Genomic DNA, 17651 nt, shown 5'->3' with positions numbered 1-17651 from the left:
AGCTGAGTCACAAAAGTACAACTGAGAGCAGAGTAGGGGACTGGAAATTTTGTTTTTTGTTGAAAGGAAAGGCAGCTATGTTTCCAGATGTGAGGCTACAATCTAGCCTTTGAATCATTAAGAGGGTATTGAGCTTATATGTGTGTTTTTCTAAGCCCATAGTAGACAGCATACAGAGTCACGAAGCTTTCCCACCTCAGCAACTCACTGTCCAATTCTGCAATGTTCCAGGCCACAGAAGGATGTTAGCACAAATAATTCGAGGTTTCTTAAGTACAATGTGCTGGATAAGAACACTAGCTGAAGGTGCAACAACTTCCCGAAGCTTGATGCTCCAGGCAAAGGAATAAGTAGGGCCTTGAAAGGTGATTGAAAAGACTTCTGAACCATTACATATCAGTACAATGAGGCAGATCCAAATATGAAATGGATTAAATTTATCTGGCACCAATAAAAAAGGGCTTGAAATATTAATTCAGAATAAATCAGTTATGTCACTCACATCTTTTTATAGCTTTAGGTGAGCAAAACAATTATGTGAATTTCTTTTTATTGAGGATAACCCAACTAGACAAAATACAGAGAGAGGTCCAGATCAAAGAGTACAGATCAAGAGTCGACAAACTTCCACAAAGCTCAGGGGAGTTTCTGCATCCCAGGTTCCAGCATATGCCAATTACTGGATAACTTCAAATACTCTGCTGTTTGTGCCAGGACAGCTGCCCCCTCCTCTCTCATGGAACGAGGTGTACAGATAGTTCGGAATAGGAAGCCTAATCCGAACTACCTAGTTCGTGCCGCGTGTAGCCGCGGGCATGGAGTCCGAACTAGCGGACATTTAAAAATGGCGGCATCTGGCAACATGCAAATGAAGCCCAGGAAATTCAAATCCCGGGCTTCATTTGCAACTCCGGTTGACTACATTAACCCCCCTAGTTTGAACTAGGGTGGTAGTGTAGACATACCCTCTCAGCCCTCAATCGCAACCTCCTTCCCCAGCCAACTGTACTTTTTCTGACTTCCCCAGTACCGGTTTCACCAGACTCCTTCACACAATCTATTACTGTCTCCCCTCTGCTTTTGTCGAGCTCTTGTCTAAGAAATGGTCTAAAATAAATAGCATGATATTCACTAAGGTAAAACGCAAAGTACTACACTTAGGAAGGAATTACCAAGTGCACAAATATAAACTGGGAAATGATTGTGTAGGAAGAAATACTGCAAAAAAGAAAAAAGGATCTGGTGTTATAGTAGATCCCAAAAGAAATATGAGCCAAAGATGTTGAAAAAAAAAAAAGCAAGCCTGAGGGGTTGACATGACAGCCTTCAAGTATGTTAAAGGTTGTGTATCCTGTACTTCTCTCTTTTTCGAAGCATGCCAGTAGCATTTCAAATCCTTTGCCATTCCTGCAGTAGCTGAGCGTCTGTGTATCCAGATTTGGTTATCTTGGGTGTTTCACATGATCTCAGGAGTGCTCCTCTCCTGCTTCTCCAAGCAATTTTTGTGGCAGCCTTTGCAGCACTTTAGCAGTCAATGAAATGGATGTTTGTGCTTACTTTGCACTCCAGCTGGTCCTCACTGAACTATTCACAGGACAAGATAGATTCTCTTAGGAATACAGAAATGATCCAGTGCACATTACTGAGTCCTTTGACTGCGAGGTTTGATGGACATTTCTGTGGTATGCAATTTGAATGGTGATGTCTAAGGCACAGGCAGGAAAATGTGGCAGACTTGCAATGGGATGTCTGAGCCTCCCAAACAACATAAAATAAAATAATTAAAAACAAACTGTGTGCAGGAGCAAGAGATGTACTAAAAATGTGAGTCAGTGAACTGGCACTCCATCAACCTATGGAAAATATGTGATCCCACCACTGGGCATTCATGAGGAGTGGAGTTTCTGTAGTGCATTAGTCCCATTGTAAGTTGTAGAGGGAAGCTACAGCTTCTGCAAAATTAAAAGTGGAAACAGCTGATGGTATCAGCCACTCTTGAGGTATATCTATACAGCATGCTTATTTCGAAATAAGTTATTTTGGATTTTTTTTCTGAAATAGCTTATTTCAAAACAGCACTTTTACATTACAGGGAAGCCTCAAAATTAGTCCAAGGCAGGCTTCCCTAATGTGGATGTACTACCTCGATTTAGAGACTCAGGAGACACTGGGAAGTAATTACTTTGAATGGCCCTGGGGAGGAGCATCCACACTACAGCTATTCTGATTATAGCTATTTCAGAATAAGCATTATTCCTCATGGAATGAGGTTTATAGATTTCAAAATAAACCGTCCGTTTTTTTGAAATTATTTCAAAATAACAGAATTGCTGAATAAATTATCGCATTTTTTTCGAAATAACAGCCATTATCCTGAAGTAACTGTGCTGTGTAGGCGCATCCTTGGTGACAAAAGTTGATATGGTGAACAGAATAGGTACATGGGCTAAGGAAATCCCTGTCTTCCACAGGCATCAGAGCAGAATGCATGGCAAGACTGGTCCCCTAGAGGCTGGCAAAGTCTCTGTATGGATAGGAAAATGACAACCATAAAACTGTGAAAGGTAGAGCAGAGATGGCATGAAGGACATGGTCATACTCCAGAAACTATAGGTTTGATTAAAATCAATTAAAAACAAGTCTAGAGTCAGGTATAATGAGAGTCCTTCACAAACCATTGCATACGTACTCAATAACAGGCAGCAATGTTCCAATATACAGGCCACTAGGTTCACTAGATCTTATCAGGAGATGGCAAGCTTTGAGCCATGCTGGTGCAGAAGTCAGTCCACAGATAGCAATTCTTGGTCCCCAGCAGAAATAAATGGGCTCCCTGACCCCTCCCTTGGCCAGGGTCAAGGCCCTCCCCCACCTGGAAAAGTGCCCCCTTCTCTGTCAAATGTGCCCTGGGCCAACCCAGCAGAACCCCATCCTCCCCTTCAATTTCCAGATACAACCTGCCTCCTGGGGAAAAGCCGTAGCAGTATCTCTTGATTCAAAGACACTTTTGATATGATCCATGCAAGTTCTGGGGCTGAGTAACTCCACCCCAGAACTTGCATGGGGAATATCAAAAGCATCTTTTAATAAACTGAAGTTTTCCCCAGAGCAAGCAGAGGCCACGGCCTCCGGACCCTGTTAAATTGCCTGCACCCCCCAAAAATTACCCCCTGTGACATGGTGCTTGCCTGCACTGCCTCTTTAAGGGCAAAACCACAGCCCTGAGTGAGAGCTGAGTGTGAAGCCCCAGCTGAGGCAGTTCTGGCTAATGAGAGGCCAGCTGGGATCTATATAAAGAAGGGCTCCTGGTGGGAAAAGTGGAAGCTCACTCTTGCTGGGGGCAGAGAGCAGGTGGACCTGGCTGCCAGGGAAGTAGGAGGCTTTCTGGATGTAGAGCAGTGCTGGGGAAGGGAGGCAGAGCTGGGGAAGCTCTGGCCAAGCAAGCACCCAGGCTGTAAGGCCTGAAGCTACTAGGGCTGTGAGGGGCAGCAGGTTCATGCCCCTTTGCCAGTGATGAGTACCCATTACAGATTGCAGTTTGCCCTGAGGCAGGGGCTAGATCATGGACAGAACCCAAAACCGCTCAGATCAGCCGGGCCGCATGCGTGCTCATGGCCTGTGCCGTTCCATTCACGGCCCCCAGTGCACTACATCATATCCTGCATGTGCAGGCTGGCTCACACACATAGTCACAGCCTGCACATGCTAGCAGCTGTCTGCTGAGTGCAAGCAGTGGTGCTGGGTGTGGCAGTGGCACCAACGGTAGCTCCGGGGCCTGGGTATAAGGTAAGCGGGGAGGGAGACACACGGCTGTAGCAGCAGTGCCAGCTCCAGAACCCAAAAATTAGGTTAGAGTGGGAAGTTTGATATGGGAGGGGCAGTGCCTGGCTTTGGGGGGGATTTGGGTAGGGGGATGCCCTTGACTCTGGGGAAGGGGAGGGGGATTGTGCTGGGGGGTCTGTGCCTGGCTCTGGGGAGGGGGATTGCACTGGGGAGGGGTTGTGCCTGGCTCTGGGGAGGGGGATTGGGTTGAGGAGGTGCCTGGATCAGGGTAGGGGGATTGTGTGGGGGGGGGGGGGGCGTGCCTGGATCTGGGGAAGGGGAGGGGGATTGGGTGTGCGTGTGTGTGGGGGGGTGCCTGGATCTGGGGAAGGGGAGGGGGATTGGGTGTGTGTGTGGGGGGGGGGGTGCCTGGATCTGGGGAAGGGGAGAGGATTGGGTGTGCATATGGGGGGGGGGTGCCTGGCTCTGGGGAAGGGGAGGAGGATTGTGTGTGTGTGTGTGGGGGTGCCTGGCTCTGTGGAAGAGGAGGGGGATTGGGAGTGTGTGTGTGGGGGGGTACCTGGCTCTGGGGAAGGGGAGGGGGATTGGGTGTGTGTGTGGGGGGGGGGTGCCTGGATCTGGGGAAGGGGAGGGGGATTGGGTGTGTGTGGGGGGGGGGGTGCCTGGATCTGGGGAAGGGGAGAGGATTGGGTGTGCATATGGGGGGGGGGTACCTGGCTCTGGGGAAGGGGAGGGGGATTGGGTGTGTGGTGGGGGGGGGGCCTCGCCCTGGGGAAGGGAAGGGGAATGGGAGGGGGTGCATGGCTCTGGGGAAGAGGAGCCAGCACGCTTCCTGAGACCCAGGATCCCCAGGTACTGGCCGCCAGCTGTCTCTGTCCCCTCTTCCTGGTCAGACCCACACCATGAGCACCCTGCCCCAGCACCCTGTCCCTTGCCCCCACCAACACAGTTGGGGCCACATTAGTGAGTCTTGGGGTTTTTTGGAAGGGTTGATTTTTTTTTTTTTTGCATCTCACTTGTGTGGCCTTGACTGACTTTTCTGTGGGTCAGTGACCCCTGACTCAAATAGGTTCCCCACCCCTCTCATAAATAAAGACAACACTGAACCATTTTGGCTATGTCTACACTCGCGGCTTCTTGCACAAGTACAGCCATTCTTGCGCAAGAATCTGCAGAGCATCCACACTGCCTGCCTGCTCTTGTGCAATAAATTTACAGTATGGAGTGGTAAGAGAGGGCTCCTTGTGCAAGAGCTACACTCTTCTTTGACAGCTGTAAACCTTCTTGCGCAAGAGGGCAGTGTGGACGCTCAGCAGGGATTTCTTGCTCAAGAAAGCCCTATGGCTAAAATGGCCACCAGAGCTTTCTTGCACAAGAAAGCGTCCACACTGCCATGGGTGCTCTTGCGCAAAAGCACAGCTCGCACATGGCAGTGTGGATGTTTTCGCACACGTTTTCTTGTGCAAGAGTTCTTGCACAAAAACACTTGCGCAAGATGTTCTTGTACAAGAAGCCATGAGTATAGACATAGCCTTTGTGTTTGACATAATATTTTATTTAAAAATTAATCTTGGCCAACAAGCCCCCAATTGGGGCTAAGCCCCCCTCTGGCCACAACATCATAACATTCCTGCACCTCCCGGACCCCAAACCTGAGCCTATCATACACTGGAACCCCCTGTCCTGAGCCTCTCCTATCCCCAAACTCCTGCACCCCCTCATCCTCAGTCTTCTGCCATCCACACACTGGAAATCTGTGTCCTAAGCCCATCATACTCCCCGCCTCACTGCCCTGAGCCCCTCGTGCACCCCAGCCCAAACTCCTGCACCCTCACAGCCACAACCCTGCAGCTTCCTCAGCACCCCAACCCTCCACCTGATCCCTCCCTGAGTCAGTGTCCTCTTCTCTACCTCCTCCTGCACCCAAATTCCCTCCCAGAGCTTGCACCTTTCACTCCTTCCCAGTGCTTTTTTTTGTGAGCCACAATAGTGGTGGAGACAGTGTGAAGAGCCAGGGCAAAGTTATTGAGGCCAAAAAAAGGGGAGGGGCAGGGCCATGAAGTGCCCTGGAATGGATGTACCAGTGTGGCTTGCTCAACAACTTTGCCTAGCTCTACTGCTATTGTGGCTCTTCATCTGGATTGGATTGGCCACCCCTGGGCTAGATGAAGACTGATAGTGGGTCATGGAGGCAAGGTGGGTAGAGGGGAACTGGTTGCCCCCTAGGAGAAGAACTGGGTGCCCCTTGGGAGGAGAAGCCCTGGAGTGTGCAGTTGGGTAAACAATACCCCCTTGGATGGGGGTGTAGAGAGATTGGCAGGGGCACTGCCAGAAGGCAGTGTCCTGAAGAGGATGCCGTGGTCAAAGTGTGACATGAGTCTTGACTAGAGGGAAGAGCGAGAACATGTGGAGACATCAGTTAGAGGGAGGCATCCAGTGAGCTGGCAAGCTAATTCCCAGGACTGCCAGCTGGAGGTACCAGGGTGGTGAGTGTGTTCGCCCTTGGGTTGGTGGGACTGGCTGAAGCCTATTTTCCACAAACAATATTAACCACATGGCTTATTGCCCAATGTAATCTGGATCATTTCAAGCTCTAAACATTACTGTCTCCAACCACTGTCTGTAAGGACCAAGGGCACTGTTTCTGTCTGTCCATGCCCGTTTTCAGGGGAGGCATCTGAACATAGCCAATGTATTCCTCTGCCCATGCTGCATTGCATAGGTGCAGCACCACAGTGCTGCTAGGTGCATAAACATACATTTGTAATGGGCAGCAGTGTGTACATGCTAAGGTCATATTATACAACTAGTATACTCCCATTTTACTAAACTTTAGCTTCTCTCTGTGGTGGGCCACTGGCCAGAATACTGTCTAGCCAAAAGTACTATGCAGAGCTAAGCATCAGAGCTCTGAGATGCATATCCCGGAATGTAAGCATTAATAAAAGTTCCCAGTCAGCTTCAAAATAGGATACAATTTCTTAGTAAACACAACAATGTATATAAATGAAAGATAAATAGTATATGAAAAACTTAGAATTTTTTTAACAAAAGCTATTAGACACCAAATCTAGTGGCTGTCTGTTACATATATTTTGGAGCAAGGACTTGACAAAACATACACACTTTTATCCTTAATGCACACACACACAAACATGTTCCCCTTTGATCTCAAAAGGTAATTTCTCAATCCCTAAAGCAGAGGTGGGCAAATACCAGCCCACAGGCCAGAACAGATCCATTAGGATTTGCTCCTGGCAGGCCCCCACCTCTATATTTACCTGTAAGCTGCAAGTCCCAGCAATCTCAACTTCTGTTGGCTGCAGATCATTGTTCCTAGCCAATGGGGACACCACTTCCTGCTGCTCACATCTGTACTGCTTCCCATCACTCCCATTGGCCAGGAACAAAGATCCATAACCAAGAGAAGCTGTGATGCCAGTACCTGTGGCCATGTGGGTAAATATAGCAGCAGCGGTGGATCACCAAGGCCTAACCCCAGTGAACCAACACTGTGTTATTGCCCACCCTAAATCATTGCCTCAAAATATGTGCATCATCTGTATTCTCCAGAATCTAAGGAGAATGGCAACCTATTAGTCCCTTTCAGATGCTCCCCAATCATCCAAGCAAAACAGTGCACACATCCTTGTAATTGCTGCTGACTATACTCCCCAAGACAATTGCTTTCTGTTTCCTCAATTTCTTTAGCTGCACTGGGAGTTCACAGCCTGTATCCAAAGTGGTATATGTATTGGGACGCAGCCTTCACAGCATACACATACCTGAACCTTAGGTTAATCAACCACTGACTTCATGGGGATGGCTCAAATTCACAAATGTATAGCCTTTTTTCCTCCACGGCCCCAAGCTTTGATTGGTTCAGCTTTCCAATGGCAAATGTGTGGAAACGACAAGACTGGTTGCCCTTAATGGAAATTTTCTCCATAGCTTCAGAATCCGCTATTGAGACTGTCCAATAACCACAGTGTCCTATTTCTGGATGTTTCTGAGTTCTTTTAACTTAATACGGGATTCAGAAGGAAGAAATGGGCATTACATTCTCTGCTGACTAATGGAATTAATAATAGTTAGGGATGTATTCAATACACTTAGGTATCTGTGATTGGGCTGGGCCAGCTGACTTTGCAACATAGGGTTTAGACTCATGAGGCTGTTTAACTGTGAATTCAGGCTCAGGCACCAGCATGAGCTTTGGTATTCTCCTACATCACAAACCCGAGAGCCTGGCCTCCAGCCCAAGCCATAACATCTACATTCCAATTAAACAAACCCTATGAAATAGCCATAGGCAACTAGGCTTCTTGTAGAATGTGTTGTGAAAGTTAGTTGCCTAAAAAAGGGATATAGAGAAGCCATCATGCTGAGCAGGGAAATGACTGCGTTAGTTAGCAGGAAATGACAAATATGGGGTGTTTAAGTAGGCCCCTGGAAGGGTGTGGCAGGGGTGGTTCTTCACTCCTGGAAGAGGCAGAGCCTTGGGACAAAGGGACAGGGTTGTGCAGCAGGTATTCAGCACTTCTCAGACCATTGCACTCCTCTTTCCCCAGCACAGAGCTCTGATAGCAATAAAAAATGTCCCAGAGCTTCGGCCACCACCACTGCCAGATTAGCAGTGGCAGCATCTGGAAGCCCCAAGCCCCTTTTAATTACTGGGCCCTGGGGCAATTGCCTTCTTTGCCCCCCTGTCGGTGGGCCTAGGCTTAAGCCTCTTCCATCAAGGGGGTCTTAAATGCCGAAGTATGGATTGGAGGGAGGTGCAACAGAATTCACAGCACTGAATCTACTTGAGTTAGGTGCTTAAGCCACGTTAGTCCTTTCTCAAGAAAAAGCAGGAGGAGGTACCCACATATATATGTAGCAGCTAGAGCACTCACTCTGCCTAATTCAGAGCAGGGTTTTGAAAACAGAGCTCCTAAATTCAGGGTGAGAGCTTTAATCACTGGGCTCTGCTCAGTCTCACTTTTTCTTTGACCTAATGAATGTTCAATTGTTTCATACAAAATAGAATGGCGTTAATAGGAGAGAATGACAAAGCCCTGTCCAGAATACCCCACTAGTTAACTCATCTGGTTAAGTCCCTCTTGTGAATCAGACAAAGGGGGCATTCGAACCTTTGCTGTCCATAACCTAGATGAGTTTTCTGATCACTGGGTTTTGAGGTATAAGGGGGTTACCTCCACTGCAGTGCTGAGATGATCTTTGAGCACCAACTGACTGGCCTCGAAAGAGAGATAAGGTAGGGAATGCTTTATGTGTGAATTCCTCAAAGACAGTTAGGTATTGAGTGGCTCTGTAGTGACAGGACTTTATTGCTGCCCAGAAGCAGAAATGAGAAGTCTTGGGAACTGTGCTGGTAAAAACCTTAGCACCTAGGGGCCTACAGAATTAGGTGACAGATGAGCAGAAGTTTTGTGAATAACAGTGATTGGGGTCAAGCACTTAAGGTGCAATTAGGTACCTTTAATGTAGTCTTAGTTGTTCTGTTTTATTGTTTGCAGAAGCATGGATGGACTAAATCCATACCTTCTCTCACATTTTTTCATGTAAAAACATCAAGCTACTGAAGAGAGCTGTACTCAAAGAAAATGGCAAGGAAAGAGAAAAAAGCTAAATAGCCATATTAGCAGTCAAAGGAGGATGATTTCACTTTATGAGGAGGCATCCAGCATGTCATTTTAAAGAGAGACCTTTCAGGACTCTTAGGAGGCTGAGGTAGCAGGTAATCATTTTGCTTAATTCATTTTTAGTTTCAGAGTTTTAACACAACTAATGGCTCAATTGTTTCTGGCAAAACACAATTGTGCATACAGCTTCTGTATTCAGTTATTTTTCCACTACACTGAGTTATTCACCTGAGCATAAGAATTTGGTAGGATTTCCGTACCTCACACACAAACACATGAAGTTGGCAGGTTTTTTACATTTCACTCACAAACCAAGCAGGGTTTCTTTCTGTCTCGCTTGGTCTGATCCTCATGTCCCAGAAATAAGTGGGAAATGTTCCATTGATTTTATCAAAACCTGGACCAGAGCCTACGATGCTAACTCCTGAAAAGTCTTTTCACTCCTAAAAGAATAATTCTCTCATGACATTGCATAAACAAATGAACAGATCAATGCAGTGACACATTTTTTCTCCAGCTAACAAGACCAATGCAACTTCAGTGCTGCTAATTTCAAGAAAGGCAGTAAATGAATCCCAAAGCAAAACAGTCCTATTCACATCAACATTTGTGTTTGTACGTATCAGTGAGCCATTTCTCCCCTTTCTTTTCATCGGGTATTTTGTTTCCCTCTTAAAATCCCACCTTACTCCAATTACATAGCACATCCAGTGGCCATTCCACTTGCTAGCATTTTAAAAGTCCTCTTGGGACTTAGATTTATTCATTCACATTTTGCTAAGTACTTGTGTTCATTTTATACCAGAAGACAAAGTTAATCTTTTCAGACAGTCAGATGTATTTCCTGTTTATCTATTACTGCTAACCCTAACTTAGAAATATCATCAGTATATGTGGGATTTTCAGAGGAACCAAAGAGAGTTAGTTTTCCAACTTCCACTGAACTGCAATTAAGTGGGAGGTTAAAATATCACCCATATATAGGTTCCGTGGAAACCCAAGCCTATGCAAATGAGAACACCACACAAGAGTCTCTTATCCTATTTTACTATTTTATCCTAAGAATAGTGGTGATTTAATCCTAATATAATCTTAATTTAATAGAGGTGATTTGATCCTAAGAATAGTGCTACAAAGTTATTGCAAATTATTGAGAACTGTGAGCAAACTCTTACTTGCCTTGTAAAACAGTGATTTAAGTACTTCATAAAATGGTGGAAACTTTGAACCAACACAGAGGTTAACCTATAGAGTAAGGTCTAGATTCACAAAGGGATTTAGGTGTTGCAATGTCTAGAACAATCACTGAGATTCACAAAACCTAAGTAAGTGAAGTGCTTCCAACATAATGAATGAAGAGAGATAGGCAAACGTGTTCCCTGGACGTGGCTGAGTTTTTTCAGGATACCAGAGATATCCCAAAAAACCCATGCAGTCTAGAGGTACTCTCAGAGAATTAGGCACCTACATCTGGGATGAAGGGAGGGAATCTGTTTGGGATTCTCAGCTCTAAGCTATCCCTTGGAGTTAGACACCCAAGGTGTTTCTTGTAAGAAGCTAGAAGGTGGCCAATAAGGTCCTCCCCAACACTTGAATCTAGTTGTTAGGATGGGCTGAGGGAGACCATTGGTTTATGACCGATATGGAGATGAGATTTGAGGAGGAACCTGCCTTCCTACAGGCATGTGCTCTTAACACTGATGTACAGGTTGCATGATATGGGTCACCCTTGGTCTCTTCTGCTATAGATCTTACACTTTGAATCAATAATTGAATAGCAGAAAGCTACATTAGTACAGAATGAAGGTTGGTTTTATGTTGTCCCCTTGTAAAATGCTGAAGTGAGCAAAATTCAAATTTTGAAAACTAGGAAATGCATAGTTAAAATTTCCCATGCAACAATAACTTTGCTCTCTTTCAGCAATACCTAGTTAATTCATACCTTTAGTTTACGATCCCACATTTTCTAAAATATACAAGCTTGTCGCCTCCTTTTACAACTCAGTCTCCTTCACAGTATTCTTATGCTGACATTTACTCTCTTGCCCAATTAATTGTCGTTTCCCCCCCCCCCCCACACACACACACACTGATTTGAGTAGTCGTCTATGAGGCACCACCTCCTCTTTCAAATCCCTTCTCTTCGTTCAGTTAAGTGTGAGGACTTCATCACGGGCTTTTAGTGGGGACCATTGGTTTAAGTGCTGAACTGCCACTGCTGCTGCCACCTCCATGGGGGCTGAGAATGTCCATGTGCCCCCAAGCAAGATATGAGGGGGAAGCTGTGTGCCCCCAGATAGGTCAGGGCCTTAGGCAGAAGGGGTAAGGCCAGAGTAGTTGGTCCTCAGTACCTCCCTAGCCCTCAGAGCCATGCGGAGCATGTGGAGAGTCTGTTTACACCAAAGACAGCTCAGAGCTCTAAACCTCTTTGAATTGCTGAACCCTGCGGCAATTTCCCCTTTTACCTCCTCCCCCATCAGCAGGCCTGGCCACCTCCTTGTCCTTTCCCCCAGTAAAATAAGGGGGTATTTCTTATCTCCTGGCCTTGGAGTTGCACTGGGGCTTAGGTAGCCAGATGCTTAGAGTGAGGCAACAGTGCACATACCCAGAGGCCAAAACATGGCTCCTTAGGGTTTGGCAGCTAAGCGAGGCGTTTGTGAATACTAAACCTGCAATGCAGACACCTTAGTCGCTTTTTCAACGTGTCTATGAAAGTGAATACTTAATACATATTTTACTGTAGAAATAGAAACACCAATAAACATGCAAAGGGCTCCGTATGTTATTCATACAAAGTAAATATGAAATGATACTACTAAAATATCCTCTTTGATTATACCTTGGTGAAATCTAACTGTAACTGCTCATCTGTAAATGATTGCTTTCAAAACACTAAGGGTAGATTCATAAGGGGGATTTAGGAATCTAACTGCTATTTTAAACTCCTTAATCCAACATTTTGGTGCCACTGACAGTCACAAAACCACCAGTCTGTCGCCACTTTACGCTGTAAGCACCTGAAGTTCCCACACACCCACGTTTCTACTAATAAAGTTCCCAAGGTGCCTCAATTTTTGATGGTGAGTATGCAAACAGCTGCTTAGGTCCTGACACCTACATCACACATAAGCCTCTTCTGGACTCATTCCTCTGCCTCGTTCTCCAATGGGGCCTGATTCAAGAGGTGGTGAAATAAGTATTGTATAGAACATGGACCGATTTGAAAAGGAAAGATTAATAAAACTGCAGCCCAGAATGTATCATAGCTGAGTGATTCACACTTTCCTACAAGATGGGGAAACTTGGGTGTAAATCTCTGCTCTACGTGAGGTGGAATCAGAATTTGAACCCAAGTCTCCCACAGCTGATCTGAGTGTGTTCTCCCCTGGGTTATTCAAAATAAGTGGGAGAACTTATTCTCATTGTATTTTGATAAAGGTATCTGCGCCAGATCTACTCTAACTCCAGGAAAGGGTTCAGGATTGCAAACCCTCCCTCCTCCAAATGGAGCTAAGTGCTTAAATCTGGGCTGGAGAGAGGCACTTAACTCCCTTGGAGAGGCAAGTCCACTCTGACACATTTGCCTCTTTTCCTTGACATTTCCTAGTGACCTTAGGCACTTCCCTGTTTGCAAACTGGCTTCTGTGGTACTAGTCTTACACACCTCTCTCTCCCCATGCATTGTACAGGGAGCTGAGGAACCACGTGCGGTGCTGTGAGTTATGAATTCCATTAGATGCCTGAGTACCTTAAAGCTAGGCTGAGTTGTAGCATCCCAGCACCTAAGTTCACCTTAGGACTCTTGAGTATTCTGGCCTCTATACTTAAATATTGGACTGCGAAAGTGAAATTTATCATGAATTTAATGACAAAACTACAGTCAAATATGAAACAAGGAATCATTATTTTTTCTAATTGTTTGCAATATATTAGAAAATAATATATAATAATCAAGATGGATGTTTACTTTTTGACAGTCCATGGAGCCTGATTAGGGCTGTAAAACAATATCTCATTAGAAATCTCAGGAAAGCACAACATTTCAGAATTATAAGGGCTGTTTATGCTGCATCTCTGCTTGCTGGTTGCATCTGATGATTTTAAATAAATATGTTTCCTTTACTTTTTTAATCCCCTTACCACTCTAGAATCAATAAAGCTATGGGGGAGAGAGCCTGATTCTGCATTACCAACAAATAGCCTAATCCAAAACCACTTAAGACAATGGGAGTCTTTCCAGTAAAGTTAATTGGTTTTGAATCAGGCCTAAGGCATTAGTGTCCTAGCCCCTCCCCTGGCCCACATTGGAAACAATGAGAAAAATGAGGAAAAACACCTGCTGGAAGTTTCGACAGGTCCTCCTCATGGAATTCCCCTCAAATCCTCATTTTGGAAGAGATAAGGTTTGTGGCTTTGCACTGGGTGGGAAGCAGTTCAGTGCTGTGAGTGTGTGAAAAGAGGAGAGACTGACTCTGCATTGCTGCTGTGCAGATAAGAGCGAAAAGAGGAACACTTGGAGGACAAACTGGAAAACCATGTAGATGAATGATGATAACTGAACTGATGTGCTAGTGACAAAGAATGGCTGTTTTCCCTATTATTCCTCCACTCCCCCCCCCCCCCCCCCTTCAAGGTATCTTGGAGGAAGGCTGAATACACAAGGTCTGTCCACCTGAGAAATGTATTTGTGCATGAGACGGAGAAATAGAGATTCCTATGGCGGGGAGTCATGTTGGGGTGGATGAGCCTAGGTGCGAGGGTATCACAGGAACTTGATATGAGGAAGGCATAATAGGAAAAGCCAATTGCCTGAATGAGCTGATAGCAAAAATGGACTCAAAACTATGAAGGAAACCAACTGAAATATAGCACCACATTGCAACTGCTATCTGGCTCATTTCCTCCCTACCTTGTGTGTACAGTATAATGATGATGCTGCAGAGCTCATTCTTTGTGTGTTTTATGCATATTTGGGTGACTCTGCTGAGAAAGATCAGACTGGGAGAGGGAAAGATTGCTGGGAATAGGGGAGAAGGGTTCAAGCTTGCAGGGAAGAAGAAGAATCTCTGCCTATTATAGCACATCTACTTCCAGAGCTTTGAATGGAATCCAAGATTCCCATTTCTATTCATCTGCTGTCAGCATTTATCTATGAAACCCAGGAGCAAAATGTGCCTCTTACTGCTCAGGGCTGGTCTATGTAGAGGATGATAACCTACTAATGACATCAGTTAATGCCTTAGTGAAAATGGCAGAGGTAAGTGTAGTCAAACTAAAAGTTCCAACCCTATCAATGAATGATGTGGATATGAATATGATGCCACATTATGGAATGTTCTGGAAGGGTTTCAGTTTTTGTTTTTTAAAGCCACAGGAAATTACACACAGAACATTATTAGGTTTGCAAAGAAATAAAGTTCTTAGACATTAGGAGATGTCTGAATTAGCATTGCCTTCATCACCTCAATTTATCCTTTGTGCATATGCATTATGACACTCTCTTTAACTGCATGCTCACATGCTATATTTACCATCCAGAGGACCCTGCCTCATTTGGTGCACATGCTGTATTTGCTCTGTGTATGTATCAGAGTTATGCAGAATTGGATGCTGCTGTGTCTAGGATCATCATCTTGCATCATTTGTTGAAGAAATTAGAAGGTCTGCAGTGAATGAGGCAGGGTACTCCAAGAAGAGGAAAAGACAATCTCATGGTTTTAGCTGCCCTGAAGAACTGAATTCTATCCCTGCCTCTACTACAGAGTTCCTGTGTGATGTATGTGTGAGAGTAGTTAGTTATGATGTATATAGAACAGCAGTTTTCAAACGTTTTGAGGTGAGTGAGCCCTCTCCAATTCCTCGTCAGGTTTTCAAGGGAAAGGTCCCTGTGACAATTCTAGGGATGGAGCCGGTTCTGGGCATAGAGAAAATGGATGCCGCTGAGGGCGGTGGTAACATTGACCCACAGGCAGAGTGGCCCACTGAAATGTCAGAAGCAGGCCTGCCGACAAGGAGGGGGGGGAAGGGCAGATGCCCATGGAACCAGCGCTTCAAAGGGCTCAGAGTACCAAGTAGTAACGGTGGCAGCTGGAGCCCTGGGGCCTTTAAATTGTTGGCAGAGTGCTGTGCTGCAGCGCATGCTCTGGGCAGCTTTGAGGCCTGGGGAGGCGATGGCCCACTCTGGGTGGAATGGAGGGCTGGCTGTCCCTGGCCATGTCCCTTCTGCCCAAGGTCCCACCCCTTCTGAGAGTGAAGTGCCCCCCATCTTGCCCAGGGACCCATGGATGCTGTCGGCACCGTAGGTCAGGGGGTGAAGGTGGCACTCCTTCCCTGCCCCTCATGTGCGCTGGCCTGGGACCCATTACTTAGAGCCATGTGGCAACACTATTCAGCTGCCCCAAGTGTTCTTCCACACATCCCGAAGGGGGCACACCCCACAGCTTGAAAAATCTCTGCTAACCTCTGTGTGACATGAATTGGAATTGTGGCATCACCTGTACTAAACCCCCTCCCAACCTGCAGGGTCCTAGAACCCAGACTCCAGCCTGAGGCCAGAGCACTAAGAGAGCAATGCAGCCCAAGTCGGATGGCACAGGCAGCCACAGGTGTCCAGTTGCTGTGTGTGGACATGCACACTAAGCTTCTTCCACAAACATATGTGCTCAGCTGTTCCCTACCATTTTCCTTGTCTCTCCTGCTCTACCTTCAGTTGTAAAACTGACTACTCCTCATCACGTGGCTAAGACTCCAGATTTCAGAAGATGGTACCCAAGAAAAACCTTATTCTTTTGTCTCAATCTTGTTTAGGTTAAACAAAAAAAAGTTTCTCTTTTGAAAGCTGCATTCTTCTGTGAATAAAAATGTTTGAGTTTGCAGCAGTATTTGACTAGCAGCAGACAAAGTTTGCTAGTTTTAATCCACAGGACAATGTGCCTAAAGCATTCTACTTAGGTTCCATTTATGAAAAAAAGTGAAGATGAATTTCTCTTTTAGGTTTCATGTGAAAATCTGGATTTATTAACACCATTTTCTCAAACAATAATTGACTGCTGGCACCATTTCCTTAGGCTCTCATTGGATTTAATTGGCCTCACTTATTCAATGCATACACTATTTCAAAAAAAATGAAGAGAGTCCGTGCATGCTGGTATCATACTGCCAACTTCAATTCCCTTCTTCAGAGACATTCACATAATCTTGTGTCTACCAGGACTAGTGGGGGCATCATGTGGATGAAAAAACTACAGCTGATTTGGATCTATGCCTTATATATCTTCTGGTTTGTATGAAAAAAAAAAAGTTGAAGCTTCTGCTATCTCTCTGGGCTTTTGACTGATCATAACTGACCTGTAGCATTTCATCTGAAATGCAAGTTTCTCCCTAAAGCTGTTTTGTGTGTATGTCGTGTTGTTTTCTAAAGTGGTTAACAGCTCCATCTGTTTCACAATCTTCATTTTCAAACATTATGATATGAGAATTTCAGGAATAGTAAAAGGTCATTCGGGCCTGGCAGCATTGTTGGTTGTATTTCTAGAATTTTCTATGCTGCTTATTACAATCTGTCTCGTCTCTTGAGAATTTTATTTTAATAAGTCTTTAATGCAGAACTTAATTATCTGCATCTGAAAAACTGAGTCCAAGCAGAGTCCCTTTTACACAGCTTGAGAGAGCTTCCACAAATATAGAGGCCCATGTGTGGTTTTTTTCTTCTTTTTCTTAAATGCAGTGCATTATCTGTAGTAATGATCGGGTTATGGCCCAAAGCGTTTACAAGTAAGTATTCTATGGTTTGTGGTGTTATTATTTCTTAAATAGCATAATGCTCAATTCTGTAAAAATCAAACAGGGTGTTCTTCCTTGCAAGTTACTGTATATCCTCTGTCCCACTGACTTCACTGAGTGCTGGCACTGATATTGCTTGCCTCAAGGAAAAACAATACACAACTGACAATTATATTTATTAGTCTATATATTATCCACATATAACCCTAAGCACTTTGATTGTGTGTTGTGATTCCATCATCTGTGTACTTTCAAAATTTATCAAAAAGCTTAAACTTGAAATTATGTGTTTGGTGGTTTTGGTTTTATGGGGCCAAGTTATCTGCTGGTATAGCTCCACTGAAATCAAACACATTATGCCAGCACTGAATAACAGCATGGTCCACTGAGTAAGAAAGTGGGGTAACTTTTAAATTGGATTTCCAGGAATTAATTTGT

This window comes from Pelodiscus sinensis, chromosome 7 (assembly GCF_049634645.1).
Source record: "Pelodiscus sinensis isolate JC-2024 chromosome 7, ASM4963464v1, whole genome shotgun sequence".
Lineage (NCBI taxonomy): Eukaryota > Metazoa > Chordata > Testudines > Trionychidae > Pelodiscus > Pelodiscus sinensis.
Note: the sequence above shows the minus strand (reverse complement) of the source record.